We start from the raw sequence: 15,031 nt of genomic DNA, 5'->3' as shown, positions 1-15,031 counted from the left end.
GAATCTGCATTATCAACCCTTGTAAAGTTACCATGTGTACACAGTAGACCTATCTACTGCTGTATTCATTGTTTGTGGCAAGAGCTTTAAAACCTTTTCTTGACTTGCCTTGTTCCACATCCTGTGTGAACACTTAGTTTACTAAATGACTTAAGTTAGCCAGTAATTGTTGTGTGCCTTCAATAGCATAAGTGTTAATATTATGGAAGAAGCTGCCTGGCAAACCAGTGTTGCTTTTTAGAACAGTGGTTCCATGGTGTAATGGTAAGCACTCTGGACTTTGAATCCAGCGATCCGAGTTCAAGTCTCGGTGGACCCTAGTTTTAAGCCAGAGTACTGGTGAAATAAAACAATCAACCTCTACACTGTCCACATCTAGGCTAATGGGTAAAATATTCTTGGCTGTTTGACTGAAAACAGGATGTTGGTGGTGGCATGTTGAGGTGTGACCTGTACTTCACGTTAACTTAAAAGAGCTCCAAATTTAGACTTAGTTGAACATATTGAGGATATTTCCACAATGTTGACCCAAATGTCAGTCTATTTCCCATCTAGTAGGCACATGTCTGGACACAGGTGGACATTTTGGACAAAAACATTGGTGGATATTGATTCCCACCCAGAGGTGAGTAGTAAGGAGTTACATTTACTCCGTTACATTTACTTGAGTAAGTTTTTGAAAAGATTGTACTTCTAGTAGCAGTTTTAAATCACTATACTTTTACTTTTACTTCAGTAGATCAGTGAAGAAGAAACTATACTCTTACTCCGCTACATTAGGCTACAATGAGCTCGTTACTTTTCTTTTTACCTCTTTGGTATTCTACGCGTCATTGTTTTTACCCCAGCGTACGTCTCATTTTAATGTTTTATTTTGAAAGAGAGAGAGAGTCTTCCGCTGAAGACTCTACCACGTGACTGTGTTTCACCAATCAAACGTTGTTGTGCAGTCACGTGACCATACTCGATCTCAGCGCCGGGAGAGGTTAGGTTTACGGTCTTACCAAATCAAAGATGTCAGAATCAACCGTTGCCAAGGCAACGCAGACCAGGAGGAAGGATGTTTGTTTTTTAAGTTACATACAGTATGTTTTGCACATGCAGTATCCATCCAAATTTGATGTGACAAGTCTCTTCACTTAAGCTATTTTGTTATTAATAAATACATTTTAATTTATTTTATTGATTGGATGAACTATAATTTCCCTAAATATGATTATTTTGTATTTTTGTCTGTCTGATTGATGCTTGTGTTAAGAAATAAATCAGACGTTACTCATCAGTTACTCACTACTTGAGTAGTTTTTTCATCAAGCACTTTTTTACTCTTACTCAAGTAATTATTTGGATGACTACTTTTACTTTTACTTGAGTCATATTATTCTAAAGTAACAGTACTTTTACTTGAATAAATTTTTGGCTACTCTACCCACCTCTGTTCCCACCACAGGATTTAGCCTGCATTGCACATTGGGGTACAGAGTCGGTGAGATGCCTTCACATCCCGCGCAATGTATTGCCATTGTCGAGCACATTTCCACACTGGTGACTTTCTTCCATGTCCCCATAAACACCCATATATTTGGGCTGACAATAGCGAAACTTTCCTTTGATAACTATGACCTGGATGACTGAGAACCTACTATATCATGACATAGTTGACTTACCATATTATTATTTCTGTGAGAGATCCTACTACACGTTGGAATATTCAGTCAGGAAGGCTGAGCGTTCAGGTCGCAGTCTCCACTGGAGGTGTAGGTTCGATATTGGGGATATTGTTTTTGTTTTGTTTTTTTGCTGTTTGTTGTGGTGGTGTAGCTTAGGGGGGGTGGTAAGATAAGTTGCTTGCAAGGGTTACACATCAGCACACATTTGCACACCGACTTTCAACAGTACATTCCTTTACTTACTTCACATACGCTCCTTTGGTTGCTTGGCCATTCTTATCAAATATGGCTGCCACGCACCAACAGGGGACAGTCGCAAAAAGGGATGGGGACGAAGATGGTGCATCCTGTTTAATTAGTTGTATCTATAATACACGCAGTTACACTTATATTACATGGTTTCTTTTTATATCATTAGCATGTTTATTGAGCTAAATTAGAGGCAATTAGGGTGTTTTGGGGTTGAGGGTATTCTGGGGTTGTTTAAATAAAGTAGACAGGACTAGATTATAGCCGATAGATATCAGAGATCCCCCCATTACCTTAATTTTTATGCGTTGTACTTTTCCCTTGCCGGGTGAGTTAGGGAAGCTGTTACAGCATAGCGAAGTATTCTCTCCACCTCCACACGCGTAGTCTTCTCTTCAAGCAGACTTACTGCCTCCTGGTCTTGTCTTGACCTGGTTACCACTTTCTCATTTTCGTATGGCAGCACATCCAGCTGCAAGAGATTCTCAACAATCTGGAAGAGCTCCATGTTGGAAGGAACAGTGGACGTCAGAAGGTACTGTTGGGCGAGCTAAGCCGTTACTCCCGATACTGCCAGTCAGTATACTGTATGTTTAGCTTATACAAAGTAAAAGACAAATTAAGACTTAACAGGGTAGCTACTTGTGGAGGTGCTGTGACTTAGTTGGTTAAAGTGCCTGTCTAGTAAACAGGAGATCCTGGGTTCAAATCCCAGCAGCACCTTGTTGTTGGAGAGATTACCTCTTTTGGCGTGTCGTCGTCGTCGTCATCATCATGTCAACCCAATCCCTGTGAAAGTACCCTGGTAGCAAATGAAAATTGCTTGTTACATTTACACAGAAAACACCAATAACATGCCCACAAGGTGTTCGATTTGCCTGATAACTAATGAAATGAATTAATAAATGTGCTACTTTGGCTCCACTACAGTTCTGTGTCAGTCAACTGCTCCATTTCACTCACCACTGAGTCAAACTTAATGCCCCCCCCCCACAACATCTGATTAGCAGGCAACTTAAAAACAAGTACAGGTAATCTCTGCAACAACAAGGTGTTGCTGGGATTTGAACCCAGGAACTTCTGCTGACTAGACAGGCACTTTAACCAACTAAGCCGCAGCACCTCTGGGGATGAACACGGATGCATGGCCATTATGGAGGTACTCGGTGTAAACAACTGAGGTGGTTGGGTCATCTGGTGAGGATGCCTCCTGGGGGCCTCCGTAGAGAGCTGGTCCAGGCACGTCCAGCTGGGAGGAGGCCTCGGGGAAGACCCAGGACTAGGTGGAGAAAGTACATCTCCAACCTGGCCTGGGAACGCCTCAGGATCCCCCAGTCGGAGCTGGTTGATGTGGCTCGGCAAAGGGCAGTTTGGGGTCCCCTGCTGGAGCTGCTGGACAAAGATGGATGGATGGAGCCCTTTTCACTAGCTCATTGTATTCTTGCAAGACAGACTAAGCTGCAGGAGGCGCTGTAGCTTAGTGGTTAAAGCGCCTGTCTCGTGAACAGGAGATCCTGGGTCCAAATCCCAGCAGTGCCTGGTTATCACTTAATGAATTGTTTCTGTATGTTTGCCAATACTAAATATGTGCAACCAAGTTAATGCCTGATTTTTCTAGAGCACTTAAGTGACATGTCATGTTGTTTTGTACCATAACATTACATGTGTCCATGTAAAGCGAATAAAAGCCTTTTGTTGGAGGTGTTTTTGCAACTTTAGTGTGAAGATTAAAAAGTTTTTATTATCGTGAATTTCATTCTTACCTTGGAAGCTTAGGGCTCCTGCACACTGCCTGCATGGCGTGAGCGTGTCAGCTGAGGTTAGAATGCCTACCGTATTGGTCAATACTGTTAACATGAGAGAAATAAAAACAGACACTCCACACAGCAAACGCTATGTTAACTGTTGAGGAGGACTAGATTAGGACTGTGTTTTAAGCTTTCCATGGCTTTCCATGAAACATGGCCTGCCCGGAGGGAGTGGTTAATGACCTTTGTGATGAGGGGACTTATGGCATGGAGGTTGGAGTTTACCAGGGCTGTGGGGAAAGGATCTCTCATCTCTCAAGGTCCTTGCATAGGACTTCTGTTGTTCTGGGTAGGCCTGCCTATCAACAGTGAGTCCTGAGGCATTGCTCAAGGACACGTCCAGCTGTTTTAATTTGCCGGAGTTCGTAGGGGTCCCCTACTGGAGCTGCTGGACGAAGATGGATGGATGGAAGCAACCCTGTTCATTAGCTCATTGTATTCTTGCAAGACAGGCTTATCTGTAGAAGGTGCTGTAGCTTAGTGGTTAAATCGCCTGTCTTGTAAACAGGAGATCCTGGGTCCAAATCCCGGCAGTACCTGGTTCTCACTTAATGAAGTGTATGCATATAATTCGTTATTCTTAACCGGTGCAACAAAGTTACCAGTTGCCTGATTTTCCAGAGCACAGAAGTGACATGTGATGTTGTCTCATAACATTGTATGTGGCTGAAAACAGTCTATAGCAAGGATAGGGCACCAGCTGCTCGTCCACCATCATGTCGGCGCCCGGGTTGTAGAGGCGAGGCAGCTGCCTGTCCACGTGTCCCACACCTCTTGTACGGCCTCATTGCGGGACCGGTACACGCCTCCAGCTGAAGAGGAAGTGATGCAGCGGCGCCTAGAAGCTGAGGAGACAGGCTTAATTGCGGGTGGTGGATCATGTCTATGTCTGTGGATACTCATGGAGGCAGCTTGGTTGATTGTTATGCTCCTTATTTGTGCGATATAACAGAGATCTAACGTTTTATCAAACCTGGTTGGGAGAGTAACCTTTCTGGTTACTTTTTGACAAACAAAGCAAGTAACGTTACTCAAAGAAAGTTACTGGCTGGGAATCAAAATCATATCAACTGCTTGGAAGGCAGCTATGCTCACAACTATACCACCATCGCTGGACAATATAACGTTCACTGCAAATCTTGCACCACATCTGGGTATTGAGACGCAAACCTAAATGCTCAGAGATGCATTGGTAGCTTCCAGTACCTATGAGATATTACAATATCGTCCATGACGGCACATCTGCCATTTGTTACAAAGGGATGTGTGACCACCATTAAATTATGTGTTGTTTGCGTTGTGTGAAGGTACGGCGCAACCGCAGGGGAACGTTACAGTTGGTTGGTTCTCTTAACGTTTAGGGAATGTTATAACCAGGAGGGAACGTTCCCTAAACGTTAGCTTTTGGTTTGGTTCGAACTAACCTTTAGAGAACCAAAAACTAACGTTCCCTAACGTTCTCTAAAACGTTCTTCAAGTTGGTCTTTTTGTCGTTAATGGCCACAAGTGAACAGTTCCTTTCTGCCTTTGACCGACATATTTCGGCTTGTTTTTCCAGCCCCTGAGCACGAACAGCAGAGCAGAGTGGCGCAGCGGAAGCGTGCTGGGCCCATAACCCAGAGGTCGATGGATCGAAACCATCCTCTGCTAATCAGTATGCTTTGTATCAGCAGGAAGTATATTTCCAGTCTGTTGATGTTTAACATAGCATCTGTTGCTGCTAGTGTCTGAAGTGAAATGTCTCCGCCGGCTGAAGAGTTAACTTAATAGTTTGTCAAGTTCCTTTCATCCATAAAAATAGAAACTACAGTGCTCATACCTGCTGTAACACTCATTAAAACTGGAGCATAAAACAATACATACATTACACTACAGTTATTAAATACTGTAAATAGAAACATGTACGTTTAAAGTGCTTGTTGTGCTGTCTACCAGTCAGATTACCAGAGGAGGTAATGTCTTTAGCAGCTTTTTTAAAGACTCCACCATAATACCTGCTGGAGATGCCAGGTCCTCATACATGTAAAGCATGCGCTCTACCACTGAGCTACATCCCATGAAGAGTTTTTTTTACTTTTTTCTGAGATAGACTTAGACTTATCTTTACTAATCCTTTTGGGAAGACTCCCGCAAGGAAATTGAAATATCACTGAATAAAAGAAGAAACCTGGGTAAAACATGTAATGTTAATGTTGTATATGGCTTCAAAACCTGTAAATGCAACTGTGGTGGCTGAAAATCAAACCTGGGCAAAATGATTGCACTGCCATGATATAATTCGAGTAGTGCGCATGCGCCAACGTGCATGCAGCGTGCATGCAGCCTGTTGTAGTTGCTCCGTCTTCTTACTTTAACTTTTAATTGTCTTTTTTGTTTCTTTTCAACCGTCTTCTTTTTGTTTCTTACGTGTGTGACTTCCAGACACTAAGTCACAACTTTACTACACTCTCCCAAATTATGCGAGTTGGGAGAGTTTTGGAAAGCCATGGCACCGTCGCGAAGCAACTTAATGCCCGCTTTGTTTACACTCGGGACCAGCTGATTGCGCTGAAGCCGAACAAGGCGCCGTCTTGGGCGCCCCGGCCCACAGACATCCCCACGGAAATCTGGAGGAGGACACATCGAGGATGCAGAGGTGGAATGAAACGGCGAGGGAAGAGAGAGGGGTCCAGGCAACGAAGGCTTAGGAGAAGGAGTTTTAAGCCGTGTCTCCCCTCTCTCATCATGGGCAATGTGAGGTCACTGGCTAATAAAATGGACGAGCTAACAGCGTTAGTCCGGAGTCAGCGGGAGTACAGGGAGTGTAGTCTAATGTGCTTCACGGAGACTTGGCTACACTCGGACATTCCCGACATCAACGTCTCCATCAACGGCTTTCAGACTGTTCGGGCCGACAGGGACTGCACCGAGAGCGGTAAGCGTAAAGGCGGGGGGCTTGCCGTTCTAGTTAACAACAGATGGTGTAATCCCGGTCACATTACGGTTAAACAGCGTATCTGTAGCCCGGACATTGAACTGCTCGCTGTGGGACTCCGGCCATATTATCTGCCACGTGAAATCTCACATGCCATCGCCGTTGCTGTTTACATTCCGCCCTCTGCCAACCCGACGTCGGCGTGTAACGTCACCCACACCGCCATTGCCCAACTCCAGACTCAACACCCGAGTGCCCTCATTGTGATCTCGGGTGACTTCAACCATGTCACCATGACCACCACACTAACAAACTTCACCCAGTACGTGAGCTGCCATACCAGAGAGGAGAGGACCCTGGACCTGCTGTATGCTAATGTCAGGGACGCATACAGCTCTTCCCCCCTCCCCCCACTGGGCAGATCCGACCACAACCTGCTTCACATCAACCCCTGCTATGTGCCTCTGGTGAAAAGGCAACCTCTGACCTCAAGGACAGTGAGGAGATGGTCGGAGGAGGCCTATGAGACACTTCAGGGATGTTTTGAGGTGACAGAATGGGATGCACTCTGTGAGCCACATGGAGAGGACATAGATGGGCTGACTGAGTGTATCTCAGATTACATAAACTTCTGTGTGGACTGCACTGTCCCAGCAAAGACTGTTCAGTGTTACCCAAACAACAAACCGTGGGTAACAAAGGACATCAAGAACATCTAAGAATACTAAGAGGAGGGCTTTCAGTGCTGGGAATAGGGAGGAGGTGAGGGCCATTCAGGGGGACCTGAAGGTGAAGATCAGGGAGGCTAAGGAGAAGTACAGGAGGAAGCTGGAGCGTAAACTTCAGCAGAACAACATGAGGGAGGTCTGGAGCGGAATGAGGACCATCACTGGCTTCAGACCAACTGGCAGCAGAGGAGTTGAAGGCAGCTTGGACAGGGCCAACGAACTCAATCTGTTCTTTAACAGATTTGATGCTCCTGCTCCTGCCCATCCCCCCATTAACACAACTGCTGTCGTAACCCCAACCCCACTACTTCCCCCTCCCCCCCTCACTGTCCCTTGTCCTCCTCCCGGGAGAGCCCTACCTCCCCCTCCTCTAGCCCTCCGGTTAACACCTCTCTCCAGCCTGACTCCCCCTCCCCCTACCCCACCTGTGACCTCTGTGTGCCTCACTGCTGACCAGGTGAGAAGACAGCTGACCAGACTCCACTCTAATAAGGCTGCAGGCCCTGGTGGTATCCATCCTGGGGTGCTCAAAGCCTGTGCCTCTCAGCTATGTGGAGTCTTTCACCATGTCTTCAACCTGAGCCTGAGTCTCCAAAGGGTCCCCATGCTGTGGAAGACATCTTGCCTCGTTCCTGTGCCAAAGACGCCACGTCCCAGTGACGCCAAGGACTACAGACCCGTGGCACTGACCTCCCACATTATGAAGACCCTGGAGAGACTGGTTCTGGAACAGCTGCGGCCCATGGTGAGACCTCTCCTGGACCCCCTCCAGTTCGCCTACCAGCCCCGGTTGGGAGTTGAGGACGCCATCATCTTCCTGCTCAACCGCATCTACGCCCACCTGGACAGGCCGGCAAGCACGGTGAGGGTCATGTTTTTTGACTTCTCCAGTGCTTTCAACACCATCCGGCCGGCCCTGCTGGGTGAGAAGCTGACAGCGATGAAGGTGGATCCCCCCCTCGTGTCCTGGATTGTTGACTACCTGACTGGCAGACCACAGTATGTGCGCCTGCAACACTGTGTATCAGACAGAGTGGTCAGCAACACCGGGGCCCCGCAGGGGACTGTCCTCTCTCCCTTCCTCTTCACCATCTACACCACAGACTTCAACTACCCCACAGAGTCCTGCCATCTTCAGAGTACAGAGCTGTGGTGGGGGACTTTGTCACATGGAGTGAGCTGAACCATCTCCAGCTCAATGTGACAAAGACCAAGGAGCTGGTGGTGGATCTAAGGAGAGCCAAGGCAGCAGTGAGCCCTGTTTCCATCCAGGGGGTGTTGGGATTAAATATATTCATATCATGTGTGCTCATGAACATCATTATATTCACGTAGTGCATTATATTAATCATGTGTGTTAAATTCATTATATTTTGAGCTAAAGAGCAAAAGCATTACACATAGTCTGCTTGGTTTTACTGTGACCTTTTGATAAGTTGTTTTGGTACAATGTGTCCAACCATAGCTCTGCCAAAGTGAGTTTAATTCTGAAAAGCAGGGCCAAGGGTGGTTAGGGACACGTCCTGTGTATGGGTGAAGGTCCTCTCCAGTAGAAGTCTGAGACCTGTTATCTATTTTGCAGGCCAAGCTCTGCTAGGCACTAACCTTCTGAAGACAAAACACAGCGCACAAACATGTCACGTGGTAGCAAATGAACTGCCCCTGTGCACATAAGATCATGCAGAAAGGGAAAAGATTTAGACAAACTTAGGGAGAGCTATGGATGCATAATTCTCATTAACCTTGTCTCTGGAATATTCCATGGTAATAAACGTTCTTTCATCCAACCTACGGACTTGAACCCTTCTTCCTGAAAGAATCTAGAAGGGCAGGATGTCAACCCAACATTTTGGCGAGCCAGCCAGGAGGAAGAGGTTCTATTGGACAAACAACCAGAACCGGACACTCTAATCATTCACCAAGGGTGGCCACCTAAAAAGGTAAGCAGAACCTGTTTATATCAAATCTGCTATATTGGAGAAAAGTAAATTGAATGGGTGAGGTCCTTGGTTCTGGTTGACAATTTAGAAAAGGTATTTTGATTAATCTTGACATCAAGACATAGAGGTTGGATTCTAGGAACGTACCATATTGTGAATAATTTTGTTGTGATAATATAAAGAAAGTCAGACTCAAGGGGTAGCACTTTAAAGAAAAAGTGTGAAGGTGTAATGTTGAAGTAGACATGAAAAGCAGCACTATATTGGCTTAATTAGTGTGAAGAAGAGTCAGAGACGAAAAGTAACGTCTCTAAAAATAGAGTCGTGAAAGGTAGTGACACTGAGGTGATCATGAAGGATAGCACTAACATTGACTATTTAGTGTGAAAGGTAGTCTCAAGTTTAAAATAATTCTCTGTAAAAACTAAATAAATAAATAAATAAATAAAAGAAGAATAATAATAATAAGAATAATCATAAATTTGGAGGAATGGAGGCCCAAAGAGATCATATAATTACCGGCGTAGGCTGCGGGCCCTATAAACCGTGGAAAAAACAAATGGAATTGATAATGCGCGGAATGGCAGATAAGACAGCTGAAAAGGACCAGGAAAAGGTTAAAAAAGAAACAAAGACAGTGTTGTGGCCTCTCGTTCAGGATAACGCAGAGGACACCACAACTACATTATTGGCACATATGTGGAAAGTCAGAAATAGATATAGACAGGAGTTAGAAGAGTATAAGAAACAATTTGACTCAAAGGCTTTGATACCACAATCCAAACTCAAGAAAAGGGTAAAAGAATTAGAGGCCCAGGGTCTAATAATTCATGAATTAGCATTAATGGGGAAAAGCGTGAGTCATCTCATGCCAGATAAAACTGAAAAAAAAAAAAAAAAAACGAAGGAGTCCAGGGAGCCAAAGATCCTACGTTTCAGAACAAGACAGAATCAGACCCCAGACAGGACATTAAGCGTCCCTCATATGTTGCTATATCCGACACTCAGACTGACGAACTAAAGGCCCCCAGACCCCCGGACTATAGCCAATAATAGATGTGACAAGCGGCACAGTTACTTTCTTCCTTGACTCAGGACACCAGACCAGACAGACAGAGCCAAGCGCGCCCCCGAGCCCCTCCCCTCTCTGCTCCTCTCCTTCTGTAGAACAGGATCGCGCACTCTCAGAGCAGCAAATGGAAAGTTATGAGAATGCTCCATTCAGTTAGAGAATGAGGCTTGAACAGCTGGAGGAATACAAGAAACAGAGTAGTTCAGGCCACAAGCAGAGAGCAGATCACTCTGGAGGAAAGGTACGAGAAAGAATTAAGGGACAGGAAAAGGAGAGAAAGGGAAAGAGATCAAAGAGACAGGAGAAGCAAAAGGTAAGACAGGTATGGGTCGCTGCAGAGATTAAGGAAAATTGGAGAGATAGCAGTGAATCGGAGGGAGAAACTGATAGCAATAGAAAAGGAAGTAGAGATGTGTGAGACTCAGGAAGTGGAGATTACAAAGAAAAAAGAGGAGAATTGGATGGCAAGGAAGATGATATCAGGTACAAAGAGGTACTGCCCCCTGTAGATGCAGCTAAGGATGGCTTAAACACACCACATTACTACACCTGTTCACACATACGTTGAAACTCTGAACATTATCAACATGAGGTCTGCACAATAGAAAAAGAAGCTATAATCGAACTTTAAGACGATGAGTCACTTTTCATGCCCCATTTATATCGAATAGCAGAGGTCATGAGGAGAATTTATCCTCTGCCCCAGTCCGCAGGAATACCTAGCTTCCCGTGGGACCCCAAAGTTGAACCTATGAAGTATTTAGCTGATTGTTATGACACATGGCTGCGTCAGACAGGAAAAAATCCAGCGCAAAAGGGCAATACATCTGTGTGGTTCAGGAAGGCGGTGTTTGCAGGGCTGCCATCAGAGGTGTGTGTAAAATTGGAAGAAAATTTCAGATTTAGATGATGATTGTGAAGATGCGGTGTGGCGGAAACATGTTAGACATCATTTAGATATTGCTAAACGTAAAGCTGACAAAAAGGGGAGTGAAACCACAGAGCTGCAGACACAGATTTTGAAACTACAATTAGCAGAAGCAAAGGCTAAACTTAACAAAAAAGATGCTCAGAAACAAATGTCTGTAACAATGTCTGCTGATTCTAACCCATACCCTCCACCCCCTCCAGTCAACCCCTCCCCTTTCCCTTGTGATCCTATCCCCCAGATCCCTCCTCCCTTCCCTGCTCCTCAGCAAGCCTATCCTCCTGCTTTCCCATCTCCCCAGGGATATTTTTCCCATCCAGAGGTCAGTTCAGGGGTACATACAGGGGGGCTGCAACTCGTTTCAACAGACCCCAACCACTTCGACAGAGTGGAGGCTTCTTGTGCAGTGCCATGGACCACTGGAAAGTTGCCTGCCCACATGCTCAACCAAGGCAGAGAGGGCAAGGCAGAGGACAACGAGGGGGACACCAGGCCCAAACCCCACCATTGCTCCCAGCTACGGATACCCAGGCCAGTATCCCCTGACACAGGAAGGTGACCAGGCTCCAGGATGGTACGAGGGTATGTACTGAGGGGGCCCAGGGGAAGCTACGGAGAGGGCTTTGGCAGAGCCTCTCCTTGCAGTGGAAGTAGGTGGGAAAGACTATCCATTTTTTAGTGGATTCAGATGCTACCTACTCCACTTTGAATGACACGAATAATGCACCTCTATCAGAACGATTTGTGACTGTTGTAGGCTTCTCTGGGAAAAGACAGAAACTGCCTGTTTTACTTCCTCTTCTGTTCCCTGAGACACCCACTCACACTGGCATCCTGTCCGCCTACCTACAATGGAAACCCTGGATTTGCAACCTCCGTCCGTATGTACCACCTGCTGACCCTCCACACCTCACCATCCATTATGACAGAGAAAATGACCTTCTCTATTATAATGAGTTTTCCGATAACCTATTTGGTAAACAGTGGGATTTAAAATCCACTAGCATCTATGCAGGTCCCCAAGGTGTAGCTGCTGAGGTAGAACTCACCCCTGAAAAAATGTCCTGGTATAAAATGTCAGGTGAATCTGTTCCCCACATTACTCTGGCAATAAACCCCAAACATCAAGCTAAGGAATTAGGCCCAATGGTTAAATCTGCAGTAGCTGCTAAAGATTTTAGACGCACTCAAACTGACGTTGTTTTCTACTCACCCAGCACTGACACATACTCCATCCACATGTTCCCGCCATATGTGCATGATACTGCTTTTTTGGAGAACTGTCTCATTTCCAGGTTACATGGTAGAGAAATGACTGATCACCCTGACGCGGCTGCCCCGGTGACCTCACTTCCTGAATCCATGTGGAGTACTGGCTCCACAGATGTAGGGTTGGTGCATTGTAAACCTGTCACATTTGAAATGAAAACTTCGCTACCGATCAGACAGCCTCAGTACCCCGTTAAACCAGTGGCTATTGAAGACCCAGAGCGTCGCGAACGGTAAACATCTACTCTGACTCAGCATATGTGGTAGGGGCTTGTCACTTAAACCTCCAGCAATGGGTAAGAACAGGGTTTGTAACTGCATCAGGAGAGCCAATTAGACATGAACAGGAAATTAAACTGTTAGTGCATCGCTTACAGGAACCTGCAGGAGTGGCAGTGATTGAATGTAGGGGGCATGACAGTGGGAAGTCAGAAAAGGCAGAAGGAAATAGAATGGCAGATGAAGCAGCTAAAAGGAGTGCAGGATATGATAACCGTTTATGCAGACAACTAGTGTGCAGACCAGAGAATGAAACACAACACACACCCTAAAAGAACTACATTTGAAAGCTATCCCAGAACAGAAAACATATTGTAAAAACAGAGGAGCTAGAGAGGTGGACGGAATCTGGCACGGACCTGACGGGAGAGTACTGTTACCTCTTAGCATTACCAGACAGACTTTGACTGAAACACATAGATTAGGACATGTGGGATCAAACCAGCTGGACAGAGCGCTATGTCACTGGTGGCATCCACACATGAAAGACATGACAAAAAACTAGGTAGGAGAATGACAGACATGCTTGCAATACAACCCAAAACCAACAGTGAAACCAGAAATGGGAGCATTCCCACTGACGTGCGACACAATGGGGGAGGTAATCATCGACTTTACTGATATGGGGACAGTTAGCAGAGGGGGCCAATACCGATTGACAGTCAATTTTTTTAGGATGGCCTGAAGCCTGGCCAGCAAAAAGGGAAGACAGCAAAACAGTGGTAAAAATGTCTAATCAACCATTACATCCCCACTCATGGTTTTCCTTCTAGGATAAGGTCTGACAACGGCTCCCACTTCAAGGATTCAGACCTACAAACTGTAGAACAAATGCTGGGGCTCCAGCATAAGTTTGGTATAGTGTACCATCCACAATCACAGGGAAAAGTGGAGAGAATGAACCTAAACATAAAGCAGAAACTGAGCAAAATCTGCAGTGTGACTGGGATGCATTGGGTTGATGCTTTGCCTATTGCTCTAATGACAATTTGTTTTTCTGTGAACAGGTCCACTTGATTCACCCCATTTGAGCTGGAAAAAGGCAGACAATTTCCTGGTCCGGCGGCTACTGGGCCAGCAGAAAGTAAAGTAAAAAGATTGCCCAAAGCCTATTTTTATGATTTACAAGTATTTGTGTCCAGGTTCTCCAAACAGAAAGGTGAGAGGTCCACAGCCCACACGGTCCCCCAGGCTGCCTGGGTCCGCCTCAGAGAGATAAAAAGGAAGTGGAACCAACCTAGGTGGACCGGTCCATTCGAGATGACTGAACGCACCAGCCATGCAGTGAAACTACGCAGAAAGGGGGAAACATCATTGGAGTCAGTGCACGCCAGCGGAGGAGCCAGGACGGACACTGAGAGAAGTGCAAGCCGCACTGGAAGGAGGCGAACGCATCCCTTCGGACGAAGGGAAGAGCGGAAAAGAGCAAAGGGACCAGCAAAGGGGCAGAATAATCCCCTCCCAAGCTCCAACTCCAGGTGATTAGTCCAATCCCTGGTTGAAGAAAGAAGTGGACACAAGGTTGACGAAGAGTGAAGGTTGAAAACGCCCAGGTTAGAGGTTCTGAATCTGGTATAAAGGTATCCCAGTCAACAGTCAAGATGAAATTCCATTCCCAAATGAAGCGTTTTGCATTGTTATTTGTAATATCTGTTGTAATTGTGACTGTGATTCTGATTTTGTGTAGAGAATTTCCGGGATCTGTTCAGTAGGTGGTTAGTTAATGATGATCTTTTAAAAAAGATCAAAAGGGGGAGTGGAAACCTCCTTAATGTATCCTGGGATGCTCTATGATTAAATTCCGGGACGCTTGTCATTTTGTTTTGATCACTGAATAGGTATCCAATAAAGGTGGTCCCAGGTGGGACCAAAAGGGGGATTGTTGGGATTAAATATATTCATATCATGTGTGCTCATGAACATCATTATATTCACGTAGTGCATTATATTAATCATGTGTGTTAAATTCATTATATTTTGAGCTAAAGAGCAAAAGCATTACACATAGTCTGCTAGGTTTCAGTGTGATAGTTCATAAAGTTTACTGTGACCTTTTAATACGTTGTTTTGGTACAATGTGTCCAACCATAGCTCTGCCAAAGTGAGTTTAATTCTGAAAAGCAAGGCCAAGGGTGGTTAGGGACACGTCCTGTGTATGGGTGAAGGTCCTCTCC

General features: G+C 45.5%; 5 non-coding genes across 5 annotated transcripts; all 5 read left to right on the top strand.

Annotated features, from left to right (window-relative positions):
- The first annotated feature begins 247 nt into the window (after positions 1-247).
- trnaq-uug (transfer RNA glutamine (anticodon UUG)) lies at positions 248-319 on the top strand. The gene has a single exon. It is a non-coding gene; the product is annotated as a tRNA-Gln (tRNA).
- A 2,249-nt stretch (positions 320-2,568) lies between these two features.
- Positions 2,569-2,642, top strand: trnat-agu (transfer RNA threonine (anticodon AGU)). The gene has a single exon. It is a non-coding gene; the product is annotated as a tRNA-Thr (tRNA).
- Positions 2,643-3,385: 743 nt separating this feature from the next.
- Positions 3,386-3,458, top strand: trnat-cgu (transfer RNA threonine (anticodon CGU)). The gene has a single exon. It is a non-coding gene; the product is annotated as a tRNA-Thr (tRNA).
- A 735-nt stretch (positions 3,459-4,193) lies between these two features.
- trnat-ugu (transfer RNA threonine (anticodon UGU)) lies at positions 4,194-4,266 on the top strand. The gene has a single exon. It is a non-coding gene; the product is annotated as a tRNA-Thr (tRNA).
- A 1,039-nt stretch (positions 4,267-5,305) lies between these two features.
- Positions 5,306-5,377, top strand: trnam-cau (transfer RNA methionine (anticodon CAU)). Its single transcript has one exon. It is a non-coding gene; the product is annotated as a tRNA-Met (tRNA).
- Positions 5,378-15,031: the final 9,654 nt, after the last annotated feature.

The sequence above is a fragment of the Etheostoma spectabile genome, unplaced genomic scaffold, assembly GCF_008692095.1.
Source record: "Etheostoma spectabile isolate EspeVRDwgs_2016 unplaced genomic scaffold, UIUC_Espe_1.0 scaffold00018611, whole genome shotgun sequence".
Classification (NCBI taxonomy): Eukaryota; Metazoa; Chordata; class Actinopteri; order Perciformes; family Percidae; genus Etheostoma; species Etheostoma spectabile.
Note: the sequence above shows the minus strand (reverse complement) of the source record. Positions and strands in the feature narration are given on the sequence as shown.